Here is a 25221-nt window from a genome sequence, read left to right as displayed (position 1 = left end):
TGAATACACCTCTGGCTTTCCTCTCGCTAAATAACTCCTCATGTGTGAATGTCGATGCAAAATATTCATTTAGTTTGTTAGCTACCTGAGCAGGATCATCAACAGTTGATCCATCGATATCAAGTGGACCAATCTGATTCATCCCCTTCCTTCTAGAGTTTACATAAGTAAAGAACTCTTTGCTGTTTTTCTTTGCATCCCTTGCCAAAGATTTCTCGTAATCTGCCTTTGCCTACCTAACCTCCTTTGTAACTTGGTTACAGATCAACTTGTATCTATCATAGGCTTCTGTGTCATGTGTTAATTTGTAAGTATCCCATGCATTTTTCTTCTCTGCCATATGCCTCATTAGTTCATCTGACATCCATTTTGGCCTAAACCTTGAACAATATTTCTTAGTTGGTATGTAAAGCCTAGTAGCTTCCAAGATAAGTTCTTTGAATGCTTCCCATTTTGCATTTGCTGTTGGTAACATCATCAGTTGGTCCCACTGTATAGAATTTAAATACTGCCTCAGTCCATCGTAGTCACCTTTACGAAAGCAATAACCCTTCCCTTTACCGATAATGGTAGTTACCTCTTTGAGTAAATCCCACTTCAGCACACTGTGATCACTGCTGATAATCAAATCAAGAGTATTCCTCCCTCTAGTTGCCTCCCGAACATGCTGATGTAGAAAACAATCATCCAATAAATCCACAAAAGCCTTGCTAGTGTGTGAGTGACCAGCCCCCAAATTGCAGTCAATATCTGGGAAATTAAAATCTCCCATTATAAGACTCTCTGATTTACTGGCCCACTCTATTTCCCTGTACAGTTTCTTATTATACTCATCAGAGTCATTAGGCCTATAGCACCACTCCTACTCTCAATTTTGATCTCCCAATGCTTATGTCACACCAAACTGACTCGACACTGCACTGTCCAGCGATGTCCACTGGCTTCACTTCCTTGGATTTTATGTATTTCTTAACTAATAGCATAACCCTTCCTATCCAGTCTATCCTTTCTGTAGACGTTGTACTCCCCAAATTCCAGTTCTGCATTCCTTATATCTGTGTGACACCATGTCTCTGATATCCCAACAATATCTGCCTTTGATGTTTTGAGCAATACCTCAAATTCATCAAATTTATTTACTAAACTCCTAGCATTGGTGTACACGCAAGTATACATGCACCTATTTCTATTCTTAGCTACCCTAACATAACCCATGTGTTTACTTGTACCGCAACGACTCCCAGCAGTCTCTGAAATATCCTGCATCTTGTTTTTCAGGCTTCTGCTCATTCCAATAGAAGCAGGGCAAGAATCTCTTTCACCTCTGCCAGTGGCTACTGTTAATCTATTCGTCTTTGTCTCCCCCCAAGCTAGCAGTTTTCCGACCCACCTAACACTGCCTTGATAGCATCAGCAAATATTCTTGCACCCTTTCTATTTCCCTGCACCCATCCCTGTAGAAGCAATCTCTCCTGTTAACAAGTACAGTCCAGGCTGAAAAAAATTCTACTCCTTGAGCCTTGCACAATCTTTCCAGGGCCGAATTGATTGACAAGGCTTTTGACTCAGTCCCACATGAGCGGTTGCTTTATAAGCTGGAACAGGTTGGAATCACTGGGAAAATCCTTAGATGGATAGCAGGATGGCTTCAGGGCAGGAGGCAGAGGGTTGTGATAAATGGCTATTCCTCAGATTGGGTTGATGTAAGAAGTGGGGTTCCCCAAGGATCAGTATTAGGACCACTGTTGTTTTTAATTTTCATAAACGACATTTATGAAGGGATAGAGGGCGTGATGTCTAAATTTGTAGATGATGTTAAAATTGGTAGAGTAGTTAATGATCGCTGTCAAGCTTCAGAGAAATCTAGATAGACTTCAGGAATGGTCTGAAAAATGGCAGCTATGCTTTAATCCAACAAAGTGTAAGGTATTACACTTGGAAAACAGTAATTCCAAAATAACTTATTCACCTGCTGGAGTTCAACTAAACCCAGTACTGGAGGAAAGGGTCTTGGGTGTTACGATATGGTCAGACATGAAATTCTCTTAGCATTGTAAACAGGTTGCAAGGATGGCCCATGGCATCCTTTCAATGATCTATCGAACTTTTGCAAGTAGAGATAGGGACGTGATAATCCCATTATATAAGGCTTTTGTTAGACCACATTTGGGATACTGTGTTCAAGTATGGAGACCGCACCTAAAGAAAAACATCGAGCTTCTTGAAAGGGTGCAAAGACGGGTAAGTTGTCTCGTGAGATCGGCAAAAGAGCGTCCTTATGAAGAAACACTTCGAATATGTGGGTTGCAGAGTTTGGAACTAGACACCTTAGAGGAGATTTGATTGAGGTGTTTAAGGCTCTGAGAGGCATCAGTAAAATGAATGAGGATGAAATTTTCCAGATTATAAATGATAAATGATGATAGAACTAGGGGACATAAAATCAAGTTACGGGGGGGAAGATGTTTAAATTGGACTGCAGAAAGTTTTATTTTAGCTAGCGTGTTATAAAATTAGCATTAGCATTAGTAGAGGCATATGATGCAACAAAGCAAGCTTATTCAGCATCAGCCAAAAAAAAAAAAACACCACTCCCATTTCACCCCTCCGTTCGCTCGAAATAGCTGTCCAGTTGAGCCTTAAATTTGTTTAGGCTATCAACTTCAACAAGTGATGGAAGTCGATTCCACCAACCAACCACCCGCTGGCCAAAGGCAAATTTCCGCACATCTATCCGACATCCGTCCTTCCTCAATTTGAATTTATGCCCTCTGAGGTGATTATTCTGAGCAAGATGAAGAATCCCATTGGCATTGAGCATGCTCAAACCATTCAAAGCCTTATACACCTCTATCAGATCACCTCGCCGGTGCCTAGTCTCCAGACACTGTAATTTGCAAAACTTAAGCCTTTCCTTCTCTGTACCCGTTCCAGCAGCTCTACATCCTTCTTGAAATGAGGCCTCCAGACCTGTATACAGTACTCAAGATGTGGCCTAACCATTGCCTTATACAAGGGAATAATCACCTCCTTATCCCTGCTAGAAAAATTCCTGTATATCATTGACAAGACACCATGAGCTACTCTTGCAGCTCGTCTGCACTGCTCAGAGAACTTCATATCTGCCTGCACAATTACCCCCAGGTCCTTTTCATTCTCCACCACTGTCAGTGTAGTACCGCAGAGTTGATACGTTGCTCTGGGGTTACTGTTTCCCATATGTAGTACTTTACATTTGTCAATGTTAAACTTCATTTGCCACCTCTCAGCCCATCTGTTCAACCTTTCCAGATCCTGTTGCAGCAGCATCAGTAGTGTCCTTAACAACCCTGCCAACCTTTGTATCATCTGCAAACTTGGACATTAAACTTGATATCCCATCATCAATATCATTCATAAACACCGAAAACAACAACGGACCCAACACTGAACCCTGAGGAACTCCACTAATAACATTAGTCCACATTGAGCAGTGTCCATTGATAACCACTCTCTGTCTTCTGCCACTCAACCATCCCCTTATCCATAGCAGCAATTTGCCTCCAATGCCACACTGCTCCAATTTGTGCAGCAGTCTTCCATGTGCAACAGTATCAAAAGCCTTTCTAAGATCCAAATATATAATATCAAAGTTATTCCCTGCATCCAGTTCTTTTGTGACTACATCATAGTATCCAATCAAATTGGTCAGGCAAGACCTGCCCTTAACAAAACCATGCTGTGTCTGAGCTATAACTGAATTCTTGTCTAGATGATCCTGCAGTGCTTCTTTAACCAGTGCCTCCATTAATTTACCTAGAACAGAAGTTAAACTAACAGGTCTATAATTACTTGTGTCAGCCTTTGATCCTCCTTTGTGAATTGGGGTTACATTTGCACATCTCCAGTCTATGGGTACCTCCCCTGAGTCCAAAGAAGCTCTCATAATTATGGCTAGGGGTTTTGCTTACTTCCTTTGCTGCCTCCTTTAATATAACTGGATAGATCCCATCCACCCCAGGTGCCTTTTTTATGTTTATCCTCAACAATCTCTCCTCCACTTTCCTCTCAGTTATTACAAAATCATCCAGCTCAGTGCCAATGTTTACTTTACCTACATCATTCTACTTCCTGAATAACTCCTCATGCGTGAATGTAGATGCAAAATACTCGTTTAGATTGTTAGCCACCTGAGCAGGATCCTTAACTGTTGAACCATCAATATCCAGTGGACCAATCTGATTCATCCCTTTCCTTCTTGAGTTTAATGTTAATAAATCTTTATTTGTCCTACCAAATTTAAAATATATGAGTACATTGGTAAGCGACAAATTCCCTTCACGGCAGACAATGCCAGGGGATTACCATAAAATGTGAATAAATGAATGTCTAAAATATACAAGAAATGGCAACAAATATACAATAAATATACACGAAAAGATGACATATAAATTGCATTACTCTTCACTACATTTCTGTCTAGAGTCCTGGCAATTGTAATACAAAAGTACATCTTAACATCACATTCACTGATCAACTTGTGCGAGATATACATTATTCAATTGCGTACACAGTTCTTGACAGAAATTCACACAACTACTAGGCAACAGTAGCCTCAGCGAGCCACACTGCGGTTTGTTTCCTATAATTCGGGTCTTCTATGAGCTTTAGTAGGTCAATTCCGATATGTGTTAGGCACTGAATTGATTCTAACGCACTGGCGGGTATAAACCTGTCGGCCATCTTCAGTCTGTTGGTCTTCATTCTCAAGGATTTTGTACCTCTTAATGCAGATGGCGGGATGTGCCACTCACAAAGCTGCCAGAAGCATGGTGATGATATCGTGCCAGTCATCATTTTGATTGTGGTTATTAATCGTTTCCAGGCAATGATGTCTGGTAAACGCTGCAGTTTAAGCTGTTCAGAGAGCTTCGTGGTCCTTAACTGTTGTGGGAGGTGGTGCTTATGGTTTGCCCACTTCAGCAGCCAGAATTCACTTGCATATATTCTCCTAATGTGGGTAGGGGTGGCTGACGCCCACAATTCAGCGCCATACAAAATGGCTGAATACACTGTGGTTCTTAAATATCGTGCGGTTGTTGCAGTCTGTTTCACGTGCAAGAGGTGCTGTTTTGTTGCCCAACGTAAGTAGTTCATTTTCTTTACAGTCAGGTCAATATGAGAGTTGAACGTGAGTTTCCTATCAAATGTTACTCCGAGATCTCTATGCGTCTCAACAACTGGGACAGGTTTGCCATGAAGTTTCGGGTGTACGAGCGTAGGCGATTTTTTGAGCGAGTACACCATGAATACGGTCTTCTGCGGATTTAGGACCAAGCCAAATTTGTCCAAGTACACGAATAAGTTCAGAAGCTTATAATTAATCTGCTCACATAATGCCCTATTGTTCATGGACGGTTGGATAGGTGTTAGGATCTTAATATCATCTGCATAAGTGCATACATCATCCCTACCGTTGCAGAACGGGATCATCATGGCAGTAAAGAGGAGTCCTGATAAAACTCCACCCTGTGGAACTCCTGCATGGAGTTGGCGTTGGAGGATCTGATTATCTGTGCGGTAATAAATGGACCGACAAGTAAGTAGGGCCTGTAGGAACTTCAGCAAATTTCCTTTTATTTGGAAGGCGTGTTGAAGCAGATGAAGTAAGGCATGTACATCCAGACTATCGAATGCTGCTTTTATATCGGCATAAATTATTGCAATTTCCTTTCTGGCTTGGAAAGCATTTAGTATCGTGGCCTGAACTGTGAGGAGGTTAGTTATTGTTGATCTTGCAGTCATTGAATAATGAATTTGTTGAGGCTGCCCAGCTAGTATCTGATTCGACAACTTTGGCAACAGAGCTTTCTCCAGTACTTTTAACAGGGTAGATGCAGTAGATATTGGCCTATAGTGCTCCACAAGGTTAGGCTTTGTAATTTTTGGCATTGGAATTACAGCGTACTTATTCCAGCTCTCAGGGAAAACTCGGCAAGCAAGGATAGAGCTATAAATTGCTTGGAGTGGTTCAATTAGGTAAGGACTAAGACACTTTACCATGAAGTGAGGGACTCCATCAACTCCAGCTGTGTTAGTTAGCCTGAGGGAGTTAATACTCTGTATTAGTGCTTCTTTAGTGATAGGAATAGACTCCATCTCATTGTCAACTAATTGATCCCACTCAAACTCCCTGACTTGAGACTCGGGATATATGCTGGAGAATCTGCTGATGTGGTCCATCCACGCTTCTTTGTCAAGCCTCTGATTTGTGTCACTTTTATGTGTGCAACGAGGTAGCTTTCCTCTGTCAAGTGTGTCTTTTATGTAGCAGTTGATTGCTTTAGATTTTTCCCTATTAAATATTGCTCTGGCCCTCGAGTAGTTAATTCTATCTTGTGTGTCATTAGACAGTTTCCATTTTCTGTGCAGAGTTTGCTTTAGTTTAAACAATGTAGATAGGCTAGAGTTCCACCAGGTTTTAGATTTTGATGACATCCTTACTACTTTGGAAGCTGCAAATTCTGTAATAGAGTTGATCCAACTTGTTAAGAGAGTTGTTGCAAATAAGGCATCACATTTAAGTAGACATTCCCACGGGATACAGCTGGCAGCAAATAAGCATTTATTTGGGTCCAGAAAGGCTGGCGAAGTGACAAGCTGGCTCTTAATTTTTTCTTTGACATTGAAGTCCACATACGGCAGCATTATGAGCATTGCAATTGGGCTATGATCGGATGGAAAGAACATTTCGGGGGATACATCAATTATACATTTACCAGAAGACAGAATTAGGTCAAGTCTATTTTCACCTCTTGTAGGTTGGTCATTGATAAGAGAGATGGAACATGGCTGTAGTTTATTTAACATGGTGTCCAGTAGGTTGTTGAGCTGTGGTGTAAGGTTGAAATCTCCACATACTATATGGGTGGCTGACACATGTAATTTGTTGAGAAGCCAGTCTACTACATTATTTATCATTTCTAGACTAGGGACAGGTGGAATGTAAATGACTGCTATATCCAAGAGTGCTGAGTGGACTTTTAGAGTGACGAGTAATGCCTCATAAAACTCTGAATCTGAGTAGGCGACCGAGATTATTTGAAGTGCTATGTCACGTACAAACAGGGCTACTCCTCCACCCCTCGCTACAGATCTGGATTTGAAGTAGGCATTGTATCCAGCAGCGTCAGCAGCGACCAGAGACTCTTGGTGTGGCTGGAGCCAGGTCTCTGTAAGACAGATAACATCAGCAGACCGTGACAAGAGCATTTGTTCCAATGTGTCCAACTTGTTTCGTATGCTCCTAACATTCTGATAAAAAATCTTCCCCATGGATAATGGTTTTATCTGTGTCCTAGTAGGTCTTCTACGGGGTATAGTCTTACTTTGTATCATGTGTCGGGTAGTGACTATTGTAGAAATTCGATTGACATCTGAATGGCGATCCGGTAGCGGTTCAGTATCCTGTGTAACTGACGGGGTACATATATTCTGCGATGGACTGGTTTCCTTCCTTTGGCGTCATACTTGTGAGTTTGTGGTTGGCTTACTGGGATATACATAGCGAGGTAGTTTTAATCTCTGCTGGCCGTTGTGATAAAAAGGTCTGATGAGAGCTCCCACTGGCCAGAAGGAAGTGGCGGCAACATTATTAATATCTTTTTCATCACACTCAATTTTGAAGGACGCATATGTGGCTGCCCTCTTCAGTAGGGTGACTCTTACAGTTATGTTCATGAGTCGTAGGCATTCAGACACAATTTGGTCTGGAGTAGTCTGAGGGTCGACTCGGGAAACAAAGATTGCTTTAGATTGTTGGATGGGTCTTGTGATCATGGGTTTTATTCGAGAGGAGAATGATGCACCTGACAATCTACCGTAATTGTTATTGGTAGGGTATTGTGTACCAGCTGCCAGGATGGAGTTGTTTGGGCTGTACCCGCTACGACTAGATGTGTAGGAGGGGACGGGAGGTCTTTGAACAACTTTTCTTTTGAAGAAAATTTCATTTCTGTTCCCATATGATTTGTTATTCAGTCTATTCGGCATAAGGCTACTGAGACAGTGTGTAGCATTCTGGATTGGCGGGCAATCCGGCAGACTGGTGCATGAAGTATTAGCTTCTTGATACGGCCACTCAGTAACTTCTTCATTAAGGCAATTTGCGACTGGATTATTTGTTGTGGATCTGTCGATGCATTTTCCCATATGAGTTAAGTGGTCTCTCTGAAACTCAGTTGGTTGGTTTGTGTAGAGATATCTGGCCTTAGGACCTACCGCATTAGGGTTATTTAATGTGGGAAAAATGATATTATTCACACAGCAGTCACTCGATGCAGGTGTGAGACTTAACTTCTCCGTTCTATGACATGAATTGGTTGTGCTAAGTTTATCCTCATGAGGTACTGAGAGATTAGAATGCTGCCAATTCTGAGTTTCAATTTCTAGCGAAGGATTTATACCGTTGATAACACTAGCTTCTGGAACTGATTGAACACAACTCGTCATGTGTTGACGGTTTTGGGTGCCTCTAGTATCATGACCATTAAGTGACCTCACCCTTGGTTGATATGACGTGTGTGAATTGACCCTGGGGGTATTCGCCATCGTACCCTGATTGTCGTGATCTTCAGAGAGTTTTAATAATTTGGCTTTGACTAGAGACATTAGTTGAGTGTCTAGAGTGTTGATTATTAGATGCCTTATTTCATTCGCTATGAGTTCCAGTTTTTGGTCGTCTAGGCGAAGGAATGTAGTATTATCTGGTTGTTGGTACTCCGCTTTTTCTTTTGTTCCTAGGCAAGGTTCCGCAGCCGAGTTTGATACTTCACTTGGGGCGTCTAGACTCACGCTGTGATTTATTTGGTTATATTCATTTAAATTTACACTTACAATAGTATTTCCACTGTTAGAAGCAGTATCAGTCAGGGTTTCATTATAATGTTGGCTGACATACACAATACTATCACTAGTATGCCGCCGTCTGCATTGATTTCTGTAGAGTTGCGCTCGAAACGTACCTGGCTTAATGGAGGCGGTAACATTGCCTTTGACATTAGCATCGTAATACCCATTCACGGGAGGCTCTATCCCGATATCAAAATTCATTCCAGACATTAGTGTAGACACGGCAGGTTGGCTGTGTTCGCCGGCTATTTTGTCATTCTCATTATGTCCGGGTGTTTTCTCCGGCATCAGCTCGTCTGTTTTACGAGCTAATAGTACGTCGCCATACATAGAATCTTCGACGCTGGGTGGCACCTCACATGCAGATTCAATTTCATTGACAGCTACAGCGTTCGGTGAGCTGTATAAGACTGCAGGACTTACAAGACTGTTGCCAGCGTTGGTTACCGAAAGAGGCTTCGCTTTATCTATGTTAGTGGAGTTATTAGGTTGCGTTTCCTTTCCTTTCGCTTTCGTCCTTCTATTTGGTGGTACCTTCTTATGTACAGGTGTTTTGCACGCTTGGCACAGGTACGATTTTCTCTTAGAAGATGACAATTTTGAGAGATTATTTACGCAGCAAGCCCCTAGGCTAAGTGCGCAGCTGACACACTGCACAGTGAGAGACGCAGGCTTTTGACACTGGCTACATGTGGTTTTTCCGGCGCACATGACGTTCTTCTGGGTAGGGCTTAGCATATTTGAACTCCGACAAATTTTACTGTAGTGAACTTTGAATATGCTGCTTTCAACTGACTTTTCAGTTAAGCCCAGAAGAGTTACTTTCAAGGCGATTTGCTACGGTGACTTTCAGCAGATTTAATTACAGACTTCAGGCCGCTGGCGCTAGGGAGGAGGCCATTAGGGAATTTAACCCACTCAATGATCGAGGGGATTAATCAGGTCTATTGTGTGGCAACCTTGACCTGTTGAGGTTTCTACTTACACAGTTGGGCTAACTTCGAAATACCGTAGTTATGATTGCAATATATGAGACGAAAAAATGACAATAAAAATTTACCTGTCATGGAGAGTTCTACGACAGCTCCATCAATGGGCGGCAAATACTAAACGGAGTCTTGTGGTATTGGATTCATCATGGTACACAGTTATTAACACTATATTTTTAGCACTAAACGCGGAGCATGAAAATGCGTGGCCGCACGGTCGACGGCAACTCCCCTCTTCTTTAAATAGGTAAAGAACTCTTTTCTGTTTTTCTTTGCATCCTTTGCCAAGGATTTTTCGTAGTCTGCCTTTGCCTGCCTAAATCTCCTTTGTGACTTGGTTACAGACCAACTTATATCTATCATAGGCTTCCATGTCACCCATTAATTTGTATGTATCCCATGCATTTTTCTTCTCTGCCACATGTCTCATTAGTTCATCTGACAACCATTTAGGCCTAAACCTTGAACAATATTTCTTAGTTGGTATGTAAAGCCTGGTAGCCTCCAAGATTAGTTCCTTGAATGCTTCCCATTTTGAGTTTGCTGTTGGTAACATCATCAGTTGGTCCCACTGTATAGAATTTAAATACTGTCTCAGACCATCATAGTCGCCTTTACGAAAACAAAAACCCTTCCCTTTACCTCTGATGGTAGTTACCTCCTTGAGTAAATCCCACTTCAACACACTGTGATCACAGCCACCTAGTGGTTCATTTATCTGCAGATTCTTAATGCATGAAGAATCACTACTGATAATCAGATCAAGAGTATTGCTCCCTCTTGTTGCCTCACGAACATGCTGATGTAGAAAACAATCATCCGATAAATCCACAAAAGCCTTGCTAGTGTGCGAGTGACCAACCCACAAATTCCAGTCAATATCTGGGAAATTAAAATCCCCCATTATAAGACTCTCTGATTTACTGGCCCACACTATTTCCCTGTACAATATCTTATTATACTCATCAGGGTCATTAGGCCTATAGCACACTCCTACTCTCAATTTTGATTTCCCTATGCTTATGTCACACCAAACTGACTCGACACTGCCCTGTCCATCGATGTCGACTGGCTTCACTTCCTTGGACTTTATGTGTTTCTTAACTAATAGCATAACCCCTCCTCCCCTGTCTATCCTTTCTATACATATTGTATTCCCCAAATTCCAGTTCCGCATTCCTTATATCTGTGTGACACTACGTTTCTAATATCCCAACAATATCTGCCTTTGATGTTTTGAGCAATACCTCAAATTCATCAAATTTATTTACCAAACTCCTAGCATTGGTGTACACGCAGGTATACACGCACCTGTTTCTATTCTTGGCTACCCTAACACAACCCATGTGTTTACTTGTACCGCAATGACTCCCAGCAGTCTCTGAAATATCCTGCATCTTGTTTTTCAGGCTTCTGCTCATTTCAATAGAAGCAGTGCAAGAATCACTTCCACCTCTGCCAGTGGCTACTGTTAATCTATTAGTCCTTGTATCCCCCCAACTAGCAGTTTTCCGACCCACCTAACTCTGCCTCGACAGCATCAGCAAAAATTCTTGCACCCTTTCTATTTAAGTGTATCCCATCCCTGTAGAAGCAATCTCTCCTGTTAACAAGTACAGTCCAGGCTGAAAAAAATTCTACCCCTTGAGCCTTGCACAATCCCTCCAGGGCCGAATTGATCGACAAGGCTCTCATCATATACTCCCTCCTATCGTGTCTGGGCAGAATTGCAGACACTTTCAAATTCAACCCTAATTCACGGCTTTTTTTCAACAGTGACCTGTACTTTCTAAGTAATTCCGCCGGTCTCCTACTCTTAATATCATTAGTGCCAACGTGTACAACTATATCACCTTTTGTGTCCTTAAAAAAAGATGATATCCGCTCTACAACGTCATCAACCTTTGCCCCTGGCAGACATACCCTGGTCCTATTCCACCTATCCTTTTTACAATGCAAAAAATACTGAAATAGTGCTTACGTGGGTGGTAGAGGCTGACGTTTGGGGAAATTCAAAGGTGATTTGGATAGTACCTCCGGGTGAGGGAAACACATAGGATGATAGGTTTACTTTCCTTTTCTTTTATTAATTTTTAATAATTTTTTTAATTAATTTATTTTTTTTCTGGCTGGTGCAGCATAAGCCATATGTTTTCTTGCACCATATGGCCATTACTAATACTAATAATTTAGAAAATAATAGTGTTGAACTGATGGCGAAATATTATATAGGGGATCCGTTTAGCTGGCCACCAATTATTAATAATTGGTTATTAGAACTCATAATTCAGAAGGGACCTGTAACGCCTCAAAATATTAAATTTCCTAAAGATAACAATGGAAAATCATTTTCTGAGTCACAATATGAGACTTTTACCTAACGGTGAAAAAGTTCAAAGAACTTGGTTAATCTATTCTACAAAATCGAATAGTGTGTTTTGCTTTTGTTGCAAGTTGTTTCCTTTAAAGCAAAACAAAGTAGCAGATAGTCAGGGGTTTTCAGATTGGAGATATTTAGCCACTCATTTATCACGGCATGAAACGAGCATAGAACATATGCAAAATTGTAAATAGTGGTATGAATTAAAAACACGCCTTGACAACAATTGTACAATTGACAAAGAACAACAATGGTAATTTGAATCTGAAAAAAGACGATGGCAAATCATTATTGAATGAATCATTGCAATTGTCCAGTTTTTAGCAGGGCAGTGTTTATCTTTCAGAGGTAAAAATGATAAATTTTATGAAACAAATAATGAAATTTTTTTAAAGACTATAGAAATGTTGGCGAAATTTGACCCCATTATCTCATAACATAACACAATCTCAACCTGCTAAAAGTCATATACCTTATTACTTAGGCCATATTTTTCAAAATGAAATCATATCTGTTTTAGCAAGTGGATTAAATCAAAAATCAAGGAATTTGTAAAGAAAGCAAAATATTTTTCGGTAATTCTCGACTGCACGCCAGATGCCAGTGACTGGCATCTGGCGTGCAGTCGAGACTTACCGAAAAATATTTCAGTGTGACACTGAACAAACAGCATTTGTAGTAAGAATTGTAAATATTGACACTTCTGATGTTACAGTTCGAGAATTATTTCTTGGGTTTTTTCCAGTATCAGACACTACAGGGGAAGGTTTATGTAATTATCTTTTCAGTGAACTCTTAACAGATTATGAATTAGATATTCAAAATATGCATGGACAAGGGTATGATAACGGGGCAAATATGCATGGCTTGCAGAACAAAATTAGGAATATAAATCCTAGAGCCTTTTTTGTACCTTGTGCATCCCATTCATTGAACTTAGTTGTAAATGATGCTGACAAAGTAACATTTGAAACAGTTAATTTTTTTAACATTGTTCAAGAATTGTACACTTTTTTTCTGCATCCCCTTACAGATGGGATAGAATAAACTGTAATATTACTAGATTAATTCTGAAATTTGTAAGTGATACAAATGGGAGAGTAGAATAAAAGCAGTGCTACCTCTCAGATTGCAATTAAGTGAAGTCTTGAAAATTTAAATGGCATAATAGATGATAGTTCCAGAGACATGAAAACAAAACATACAGCTGAATGTTTGTTAGATCAGGTTGCTTCTTTCAAGTTCATTTTCTCAGTCATTATATGGAACGATATTCTGTCAAAAATTGATGTTCTAAGTGCAGCCAGATCTGATGAGGCATTTAATAAATATATTAGGGATGCAAAAGTTTTAGCTGCAGAAGTAAATGTAGTGGCAGAATTTCCAATTGTAAGGAGTAGAACTAAAGTTAGCCATTTTGATTATGAAAGTCCCGATGAACAAATCATAAATCCATAAGAATTGTTTAGAATACAATTTTATCTAACAATTGTTGATACAGTCTTAAATTCCATTCAGGAAAGGTTTGAAAATCTAAATGAATGTAATAATGTATTTAAATTTCTTTGTGAATTTGGAGAAATAACGGAAGAGGAAATTAAAAAATCTTGTTTTTATTTAGATGTTTCCCTTCAAATTAGTAAAGGAAGCACAAGTATTAAGGATATTGATGGTCTTCAGCTTTTCAATGAGCTGATAACATATAGAATTTTGAGCAGTGGAATTGCAGACCCATTAAAAAACTTGACATAAATTACAAAAAATAACTTGATGTCATTATTTCCTAATCTGTTTACAGCTTTGAGAATTTTTCTGACATTACCAGTTAGTGTAGTATCAGGTGAAAGGAGTTTTTCGAAGCTCAAATTTATAAAAACATATTAAAGAATATCAATGACTCAAGAAAGGTTTAATGATCTAGGTCTGTTAGCTATAGAAAAGGAATTGTGTGAAAGTTTAGAAATATCAGATGTTATTCATGAATTCGCAAATAAGAAAGCAAGAAGAGTGCAGTTCAAACTTTATGGGTACATTTTATTACTTCTGTCTAACATCTTGTACATTTTTGATTTGAATAAAATTAAAATAAATATATCAAATATTTTTATGGATTTTTTTTTACCCCTGTCAACTATATGGAACTGTCATAAAAACATACTAGTAGGCTCCCATGGGTTGTGTTAGGTTATGAATCTATTCACAAACCGCAATGATAGGGGTGGCGAAATATTTCTAGCATGCAGATGGCTAAAAGCCAAAAACCAGCCCTCTGCAAATGTATCTCCCAATTCACAAAGGGGGATTTAAGGGTGACACGAGTAATACAGACCAGTTAGTTTAACTTGTTCCGGGTAAAATAATGGAGTCACTAGTTAAAGATGCATTACATGATCATCTAGACAAGACTATAGCAATAATTGAAACCAGCATGGGTTTATTAAGGGAAAGTCTTGTCTGACAAATTTTATTGGATACTATGATGTGGTTACAAAGGAACTTGAAGCAAAAAATTATTTTGATATAATATACTTGGATTTCAGGAAAGCTTTTGACACTGCTGCACATGGATGATTGTTGTACAAATTGGAGCAGTATGGTATTAAGGGTAAAAAGGTTGAGTGGGAGATGACAGAGAGGGGTAATCAATGGACGCTGCTCTTTGTGGACTAATGTTATCAGTGGAGTCCCCCCCAGGGTTCAGTGTTCGGCCCACTGTTCTTTTGTATATTTATTAATGATATTGATGAAGGCATATAAGGCTTGGTGTCGAAGTCTGCAGATGATCCAAAGGATGGCAGGGTTGTTAATGACAGTAATGGCAGTGTGTTACTGCAACAGGATTTAGAAAATTTGATCAGATGGGCTGAGAAGTAGAAACTGAAGTTTAACATTGACAAATGCAAAGTACTGCATATGGGTAGAAGTAACCCCAGAGGAACGAACCAACTGTGTGGTACTACACTTAGGGTTGTAGAAAATGACAATGACCTGGGAGTGATTGTGCAGTCAGATATGAAGTTTTCTGAGCAATGCAGACAGGCTGCAAGAGCAGGTCATGGGGGATTGTCAATGATATACAGGAATTTTGATAGCAGGGAAAAGGAAGTGATTATCCCTTTGTATAAGGCCGTTGCCTTATACAAAGCCTTGAGTACTGCATACAGGTCTGGAGGCCTCATTTTAGGAAAGATGTAGAGTTGTTTGAGCATATACAGAGAAGGGCAACAAGATTGGTGGAGGGAACGAAGGGGGTCCCCTCCTACTAAGAAAGGCTGAAGTTCTGAAAATTGCAGCAGCTGGAGACTAGGCACCTGTGAGGTGATTGAGGTGTGTAAGGCTTTGAATGGGTTGGGCAAGATGAATTCTGATGGGATTCTTCTGCTTGCTCAGATTACGAACCTGAAGGGGCATAAATTCAAAGTGAGGAAAGACAGTTGTAGAATAGATGTGCGGAAATTTGCCTTTACCCAGCGGGCGATTAATTGCTGGAACAAACTGACTTCTATTTGTGATTGTGGAAGTTGATAGCTTAAATAAATTCAAGGAGGAACTGGACAAACTTTTAGTGGGTATGGTTGTGTGAAATTGTTTTTTTTTTTTTTTTTTTTTGACTAATACTTCATAAAATACGCTTGCTTTCATGCATCACGTAGCCCAATTAGTACTACTACTAACTCAGATATAAGGGATGCAGAATTTGAATATGGTGAGAACAATGTGTACAGAAAGGACACAGGGCAGATGAACTGGATTGGGTCAAGCTATGCTCTTGGTGAAGCACTTAGAATAATAGATAGTGCATCTAAGTTGAAATAGATGGCCAGTGAAATATTGAGTGTATTTGGTGTGACATTTTTACTTATTTATTGATTATTTTATTTATTTATTTATTTAGGATGATACAGCTAAAGCTTGTAAGTTCCTGGAATATTAGCATTAGCATTACTAGAGGCATACGATGCAGCATTAGCCAAAAAAAACTCCTCCAATTTCACCCTTCCATTCGTTCCAAATGCCTGTCCAGCTCAGCCTTAAATTTATTTAGTCTAGCAACTTCCACAACAAAAGATGGAAGTCTGTTCCATCAATCAACTACCCGCTAAAGGAAAATGTCCGCACATCTATTCTACAACTGTCTTTCCTCAATTTGAATGTGTCCTCTCAGGTTCTTAATGTGAGCAAGAGGAAGAATCCCATCGGCAATCAGCTTGCTCAACCCATTCAAGGCCTTATAAACCTCAATCAGATCACCTCCCAGGTGCCTGCTCTCCAGGCGCTGCAATTTGTAGAACTTAAGCCGTTCTTGGTAAAGGCACACCTTTGTTCCTCTCACCAATCTTGTTGCCCTTCTTTATACTCGTTCTAGCAACTCTACATCCTTCCTAAAATGAGGCCTCCAGACCTGTACACAGTACTCTAGGTGTGGCTTGGCCTTGTATAACGGGATAATCACATCCCTGTCCCTACTAGCAAAATTCCTATATATCATTGACAAGACTCCATGACCTGCCCTGCCAGCCCATCTGCACTGCTCAGCGAACTTCATATTTGACTGCACAATTACCCCCAGGTTTTTTTCACTTTCCACTTCCCTGAGTGTAGTACCACAGAGTTGGTACATTTTGCTTCGGTTATTGCTACCCATATGCAGTACTTTGCATTTGTCAATGTTAAACTTCAGTTGCCACTTCTCAGCCCATTTGCCCACCTTATCTAGATCCAGTTGGAGTAGCATTTTGTCTTTACTGTCATTAACAACCCTGCCAATCTTTGTATCATCTGCAAACTTGGACATTAAATCTAATATACCTTCATCAATATCATTGATAAATATACAAAACAATAATGGGCCTAACACCGAACCCTGGGGAACTCCATTAATAACATTTGTCCACGACGAGCAGCATCCATTAGATACCTGAAATCCAAGTATATGATATCAAAATTATTTTTGGCATTCAGTTCCTTTGTGACAACATCACAGTATCCAATCAAATTGAATGTTTGATTGGATACTACATGTGTTTGTTAAAGGGAGGTCAGACAAGACCTCCCTTTAACAAACCCATGCTGTATTAACTGTTGTTTGTTTGTTATTTGGTTTTTAGGAGCATTAGCAACTAAGGCCATATTACTCCAGGATATGCGGTGATCATTCTCTGACCTTTCCGCATCCTCCGTATTTGGTGGTCAAGGGCTTGAACCCTGGTCTAATCAAGAAGCGTGTGCTATGCACTGCTGCTCCTGCCCATCTGGCTAGAGAGGCACCATCTTAACTATTACTGCAGTCTTGTCTAGATGATCCTGCAATGCTTCTTTGACCAGTGATTCCATTATTTTCCCCGGAACACAAGTTAAACTAAGAGGTCTGTAGTTACTTGTGTCACCTTTTGAACACCCTTTGTGAATTGCTGATACATTTGCACACCTCCAGTCCATTGGGACCTCCACTGAGTCCAAGGAAGCTCTCATAATTATGGCTAAGGGTTTGCTTACTTCCTTTGCTGACTCCTTTAATTTAACTGGATAGATCCCATCTACGTCAGGTGCCTTTTTTATGTTTAAATTCAACAATTTCTCCTCCACTTTGCTCTCAGTTAATACAAAATCACTTAGCACCCTGTTACAGTTGGATAAACGTCTGGCACTCACTGCATTGAATAACTCCTTATGTGTGAATGTAGATGCAAAATGCTCATTGTTTATCAGCTACCTGAGCATCATCATCAATAGTCAACCCATCTATGTTGATTCATCCCTTTCCTTCTAGAGTTTACATAAGTAAAGAACTCATTGGTATTTTTCTATATGGAGGAGCAGCTTTCTTGGGAGCCACTAAGTGGAACTTTCTTTATTGCTTAAAAATTATTGTTGTTCATAACTTTTGATTTCAAATTAGTAGGGTAGCCATTATTATTATTATCCATATGGTGCAAGGAAGCCTGAGGCTTATGCTGCACCAGCCAAAAAAAATTTCCAATTTTCCGAGAGAGAGAGAGAGAGAGAGAGAGAGAGAGAGAGAGAGAGAACCAAGATTAAGAAGTAGAAGGGAATCACCAATGAAGAGAAGAATAATGACATCCAGCTAAGGACCCTGGGTGTGCCAAGCCCATACTCACCAGATGCGAGCCCCTGCATTAGTCGTGATTCTCTGATTAAGTTGGTGAATATGTTTGTTACCTGTCCTCTGAAATTTCTTAAGAAACCACAGTCAACTTCTGCACCAATGTACTGTACTGTATGGATAAGAACATTCGAATTTTGGTGCCACTGTGCTGTATTTGTAATAATGATCAAATTCTGTTGCAACTGTTGTACTCTTCAGAAGCAATTCTGCCACCATTCAGTATCAGAAGATAGCTATAACTATAAATTTTCTGTGATACAAACTTTTTAATAAGCAACTTTATCATATGGTATGTAATCTAAAAGAGTATAGTTTGCACTACTGATTAAACAAGCAGGATTAGTTAGCATTATTCATTTCAATTTAGATTAAAATCATGCCACAGACTAGAGCAGCTAAGCAAAGCGGTCAAAGTAGCAGGAATGCTTTGGTTTGGGGAAAATGTCTGAAGGCAGTTCTCCATCAGGATTATCTTAAGTGTGTTACTTGTGTTCTTTCTGTGAAGCTACCTCTTAGCAGGACACAATACAGCCACCATAGGGGATGCCTTTGTGTGAGCATGAGCAAGTTAAGCACAAACTTGGCATTCTGACAGGATTATCAGACAACACAAAGATCCTCCATAGCAGAGATCTTTGGTTCCACAGGAAGTAGCTACAGTTTGTAACTCAACTGTCAGGGGTATGGGAAATATATATTGTGCAAAAGGGACGATGGAATAGGACCAGCATAGCTTCATCTTTTAATTAAATTATAATATTTCTAATTACCACTCTTATACCACACAGAGTTTTTAATATATTTTATTTAGGTATTGCCTGAACTAATATATATTGAGTAATGTTTCAGGTACCTTGCCGATACCCATCATCAGACCTTGCTGCTGACCAAATCCACTCTTATACTTAAATGGCATTTAGGTCTGAGCATCCAGCAGGAGGATTCGGTCAGCAGCAGGGTCCAATGATGGGTATCAGCAAGATATCTGAAACATCACTCAATGTATATTAGTTTAGGCAAAACTTAAATAAAATATATTAAAAACTTCATGTGGTATGAGTGGTAATTAGAAATATTATAATTTGATGGATAGAAACCACGTAACATCCTCCTCTAACCATATTATTCATCTTTTAAGGCACAAAAGTTGATATTGTTGTACACATTGGTCCTAACAACTTTAATAGTAGAAGATCTGAGATTTAATTTACAAGTTTGCAGCCATGTTGAAAAAGAGTTGTGAGTTAGGGTTGAAATTGATAGTACCTGCAATCCTGCCTGGACATGAGAGGGAGGGATATATAATGGGAGCCTTGACGATCAATTTGGCTCTGGAGAGACTGCTCAAGTCTCATGGATAGAATTTTTTCACAGCATTGTCTGTGCTTGTTAACAGAAATTGTCATTATAAGGATGGGATACACTGAAATAAGAGTGCAAGAATATTTGATGATGCTATCGAGGCAGGGTTAGGTGGATTGGAAAACTGCTAGTCGGATGGGATACACAGACTAATAGATTAAAAATAGCTGTAAACAGAGGTGAAAGTGATTCTTGAACCATTTCTATTGAAATAACACCTTGCTTTTCAGGCTATTTCTTGTTTCTATTGAAACAAGAAATAGCCTGAAAAGCAAGGTGTTGGGGATTTCAAGACCTGCTGTATGTAAGTCCACATGGAACAAGCAAACACGTGGGTTGTGTTAGGGTCACTATTAGTAAAAGAGCCAAATTATAGTTCTACATCCACTACTGATAGGAGTATAGTAAATAAATTTTATAAATTTAAGTGCTGATCAAAATATCAAATGCAGACTTTGTGGGGATATCAGAAACATGGTGTCACTCAGCTATGTGTCATTCAGAATTTGAATATAGAGACTACAATGCGTATAGAAAATTCTGACAGGACAGGAGTGGGGAGGTTACACTCTCAGTTAAGAAGTACGTAAAATCTAAGGCAGCACATCTAGTGAATGTGGGTAGCTAGTTTGAAATATTTGCACTGTACGTGATTGTTTATATGAAATTGTAAATATATGGTAGTACAATAATTGTGCTAGAACAGCTGCAAAAGAAATACCATAATCGGAAATGCTAATTGGTGCATTGGACATGATATTGATTGGAACTGGAATTTTAGGATGTCATGCCGAGCACAACATTTGACTGAAAAGGGTTCGGCTTGATATACCTTCATTGATATCATTAATAAATACAGAAAACAACAATGAGTCCAGCAACGAATCCTGGGGGGTCTCCATTAATAGCATTACCCCAATAAGTGCAGTGCCCATTCATAACCATTTGTCATCTCTCACTCAACCATCTCTTGATCTATGGCAGCAGTTTACCCTTAATACCACACTGCTCCAATTTGTAAAACAGAAATCTAAGTATATGATGTGAAAATCATTTTTTTGCATTCATTTCTTTTGTTCTGAGTCATAATGTCCAATCACATTGTTCAGAAAATTTCACTCCTTAACAAATATATGTTAACTGCAATATAACTGCATTCCTATCTATTTCCCCTGAAAGAGAACTCAAGCTAACAGGACTGTAATTACTCATATCTTTTGATCCCCCTTTATGAATTGGGGATACATTTCCACATCTCCAGTCGATAGTGACCTAAACTGAATACAGGGATGCTCTTAAACTCATGTGCAAAACTTAAGGACCAACACTATTTCTAAAGGTTATAACCATAAAATCTTTACTTAAGGTACTCTTTACTGATGAGAATAGATTCAGTCTCAGCAGCGATTCTGGACATCAGCTAATCTGGGGAGGGGTTGGCACATGGTATCATCCTGCAAAGATCGCTGAAAGGGATCGATATGGCGGTCGAGGTGTTTTCATCTGGGGAGGTGTTATCTTGGATGGAAGTACACAACTCCAGATACTGGAAGGCGGTACTGTAACCAGTGCACGCTACTGTACTGAGGTAATCCTTCACCATGTGCGTCTGTTCCAAGGTGCCATTGGCCCCGAGTTCTTGTTTATGGATGATAACGCCACACCCCATCGCACTGCAGCTGTTGATATGGTTTTGGAAAGTGAGGACATTGTTCATATGGATTGGCCCGCTCGTTTCCCCTGATCTAAATCACATCGAAGACATATGGGACACTCTGGGGAGATGCCAAGCGGCACATCCACACCCACCAGAAAATGTTCACCAGCTGAAGATGGTGCTGACAGAGGAATGGATAATGCTACCGCAAGAACTTATCAACAACATTGTTCTAAGTATAGACAAGCAGTGCAAAGACTGCATCGACATTAGGGGTGGCCATATCTCCTACTGAGGACCACCTCTTCCCTTTGTTCCATCTTTGGCAGTGATTCATCTGTATCATGGCAGCCAGTGCTATGTTGCCATTTTTGAATAAAGTCCCTCTGTACCGCTTTGTTTCGGTTGTTGTGTTGGTGTTGTTTCCTTCATTATTTCTGTACCTCACGAGGTTCCTTTGGTATGCTTTTCCCATATCTAGGACACTCCTATGAGAAGCTACAGGTGAAAACCTGACTGGTCCTTAAATTTTTCATACCAGTGTATAATCATGGCTAAAGGCTCGATTACTGCTTTTACTGCCTTCATTAATATAAGTGGATAGATCTCATCTACCCCAGATTGATCAAAATCCGGATTAAAATATGAAAAATTCTGTTCACAGTTGAATACTTTGAAAGACACATGGGATTTAAGAAGGTAGATGAGTCACTCTGACTGCATGCCGATTGACTGCGCAGAGAGAGAGATGGACCATACATTACATTGTTTTGTGTGTTGTTCAGTATCATTATTGGCTGTGATTCGACCAGTTGTTTATATCACTTCATTTGTGCACTTTTTTATACATATATATGTACATAAGTTAACATATTTTATATAATTATGGGTTCTAAAGAATTAAAAAGTGAAATACATTACTTTAAGGAGCTCAAAGTCATAGAACACCTTGAAAATGGTGTTCCAGGAACAAAAATTGCTGAAGAATTTGGTATTGGTCAACAGATTGTGTCAGATATAAAAAAAATAATAATAAAATAAAGCAAATCCATACAGGCATTTGCTTTAAAATTCAATGTGGGGAGTGATAAAAGCAGTGTATCAAATAGAAAGACATTAAAAAAGCCAAAAGATGTATTGCTCGAAGAAGCTGTATTTAAGTGGTATTCACAGCAATGATCAAGCAATGAAGTGGCATTGGTGTACGATACCAATGCCACCTGATAAATGTATAAAAAATACTTTATATTTATCCACATATCGATGAATAAATGTATTGTCTTTTTATAGTTTTTAAATAAAGGCTCTACAGTGATATATTTTTTTTTATTTTCATCAGCACTACCTATATCATTAAATTTTCCATTTATGTGTGTTCCAAGTTTTTTTTTTTTTTTTTTTTTTTTTGTCTCTTAGCCCTATCTTTTGCTTCACTAATCTGGATTATTGCTTAATCCAGATGACCTCTCCCCCTAATTAATCTGGATTACTGAGGGTTTACTGTATATATATATATATATCTGATAATTAAAATAAATATGATATTTAAAATAAAAACATCAGCCAGTAGTACGGCAATAATGCAGAGCGAAACGAAACGCAAAATAATATAAAATAAACAAACAGGGAAGGGAAAATAGAGATAATAGGTAGTCGATAATCCCTGTAAAATTTAGTCAATTAAGTCATTAAACCCAATTAATAAAAAATGTAAATTTAAAATAATGCCAATTATAAATAATTTAGCGGTACCCCCCCTCGAAGGTACCAGTTCCAAAAAACGTGAAATATCACCAAAAAGGGTTAAAGAATCTACCAAAAACCAAAATATCAAAATGATAGACTGACCATCATGCCCCATATCGACAGAGGACCACGAGGCCAATAATGGTCATGGAATCGCTGCATTTCAATCGTCATACAAATCATCGCAAAGGCAGAAATATCGAAGAACCAAACCACCCTTCCATTCTCCGATAGATCAACCAATGCAGAGGATTTGCATGGCGGTGGTCCTTATGCAGCGAAAAATAAACTATAGAACAGAGAGCACTCTTGATCAGAGCCACACCACTGACATAATGCAAGCTTAACCAGCTTATATAATAGAAAGGAAAAGAATAGATGGCGGCACAGGCGCTGCTTATTTAGCATATCAACCCACTACTACCACTAATTTATATTATGTGAGGTAAAAGTTAGGCAAAAGTTAGGCAAAAGTAATAAAAATAAATAAGGCTATGTAGCTATCATTAGAGGCAGCAAATGCACATCCTCCACATGATGCCTAATTATATCTGATAATTAAAATAAATACCTTTATTTATTTTTATTACTTTTGCCTAACTTTTACCTCACATAATATAAATTAGTGGTAGTAGTGGGTTGATATGCTAAATAAGCAGCGCCTGTGCCGCCATCTATTCTTTTCCTTTCTATTATATAAGCTGGTTAAGCTTGCATTATGTCAGTGGTGTGGCTCTGATCAAGAGTGCTCTCTGTTCTATAGTTTATTTTTCGCTGCATAAGGACCACCGCCATGCAAATCCTCTGCATTGGTTGATCTATCGGAGAATGGAAGGGTGGTTTGGTTCTTCGATATTTCTGCCTTTGCGATGATTTGTATGACGATTGAAATGCAGCGATTCCATGACCATTATTGGCCTCGTGGTCCTCTGTCGATATGGGGCATGATGGTCAGTCTATCATTTTGATATTTTGGTTTTTGGTAGATTCTTTAACCCTTTTTGGTGATATTTCACGTTTTTTGGAACTGGTACCTTCGAGGGGGGTACCGCTAAATTATTTATAATTGGCATTATGTTAAATTTACATTTTTTATTAATTGGGTTTAATGACTTAATTGACTAAATTTTACAGGGATTATCGACTACCTATTATCTCTATTTTCCCTTCCCTGTTTGTTTATTTTATATTATTTTGCGTTTCGTTTCGCTCTGCATTATTGCCGTACTACTGGCTGATGTTTTTATTTTAAATATCATATTTATTTTAATTATCAGATATAATTAGGCATCATGTGGAGGATGTGCATTTGCTGCCTCTAATGATAGCTACATAGCCTTATTTATTTTTATTACTTTTGCCTAACTTTTACCTCACATAATATACATATATATATATATATATATATATATATATATATATATATATCTATAACTCACTTTAAATTCAAGGTTCCTACTCCCAAATCCTATCTAAAGGAATAGGTATTGTTCCTCTAAACTGCTTGAGGCGATCTATTTTTCCACCATTTCCTTTACTTCTTACTTTTCTATATTTTTCATTTCATTTCTCATGAGCCATTAGTTTTACAAACATGTAATTGAGAAAGTTTAATATTAATTTTCTCCCCTGCACAAAGTTTAGAATTCTTTATTTTCCTATTTTATTATTATTTTTACTTTCTATTTTATTCTGGGCTGTATTTATTGTGAATTATATTAACAACACATACATTTCAGTTTCCTTCTTTAATTTAGTGATTCCTCCTATTTTCTCTCACTGAAATCGTTTTAAAGTCTTCTTAGTTTAGGTGCTAATAATTTCCTACATTTCTAGATGTACAGTATGTTTGACTTTGGAAAGAGTAAGTTCTTCTATTTTCTTTCGAAAGTGTTTCTGTCCTTATTTCTAATTCTAAATTTAATTACTATTTACTTACATAACATTTATGTGATCAACAGAGGCCTACATGTTGCCATCTTTTCTCACAATTTTGATCACTGAGTCTTGATAATGACACCAAGGTTGTCATACAATAATATGAGTGTGTTTTTTTTGTATACCAAAGATT

At 38.9% G+C, this 25221-nt stretch overlaps 1 protein-coding gene across 1 annotated transcript in view; it reads right to left on the bottom strand.

Moving 5' to 3' along the window:
* The window catches only part of LOC150085574 (catenin alpha-like), a 707146-nt gene that overhangs the window by 169281 nt on the left and 512644 nt on the right, over window positions 1–25221 (bottom strand). The window lies entirely within an intron of this gene.

Source organism: Mastigoproctus giganteus, chromosome 5 (assembly GCF_048544385.1).
Source record: "Mastigoproctus giganteus isolate SK-2022 chromosome 5, ASM4854438v1, whole genome shotgun sequence".
NCBI classification, from domain to species: domain Eukaryota; kingdom Metazoa; phylum Arthropoda; class Arachnida; order Uropygi; family Thelyphonidae; genus Mastigoproctus; species Mastigoproctus giganteus.
Note: the sequence above shows the minus strand (reverse complement) of the source record. Positions and strands in the feature narration are given on the sequence as shown.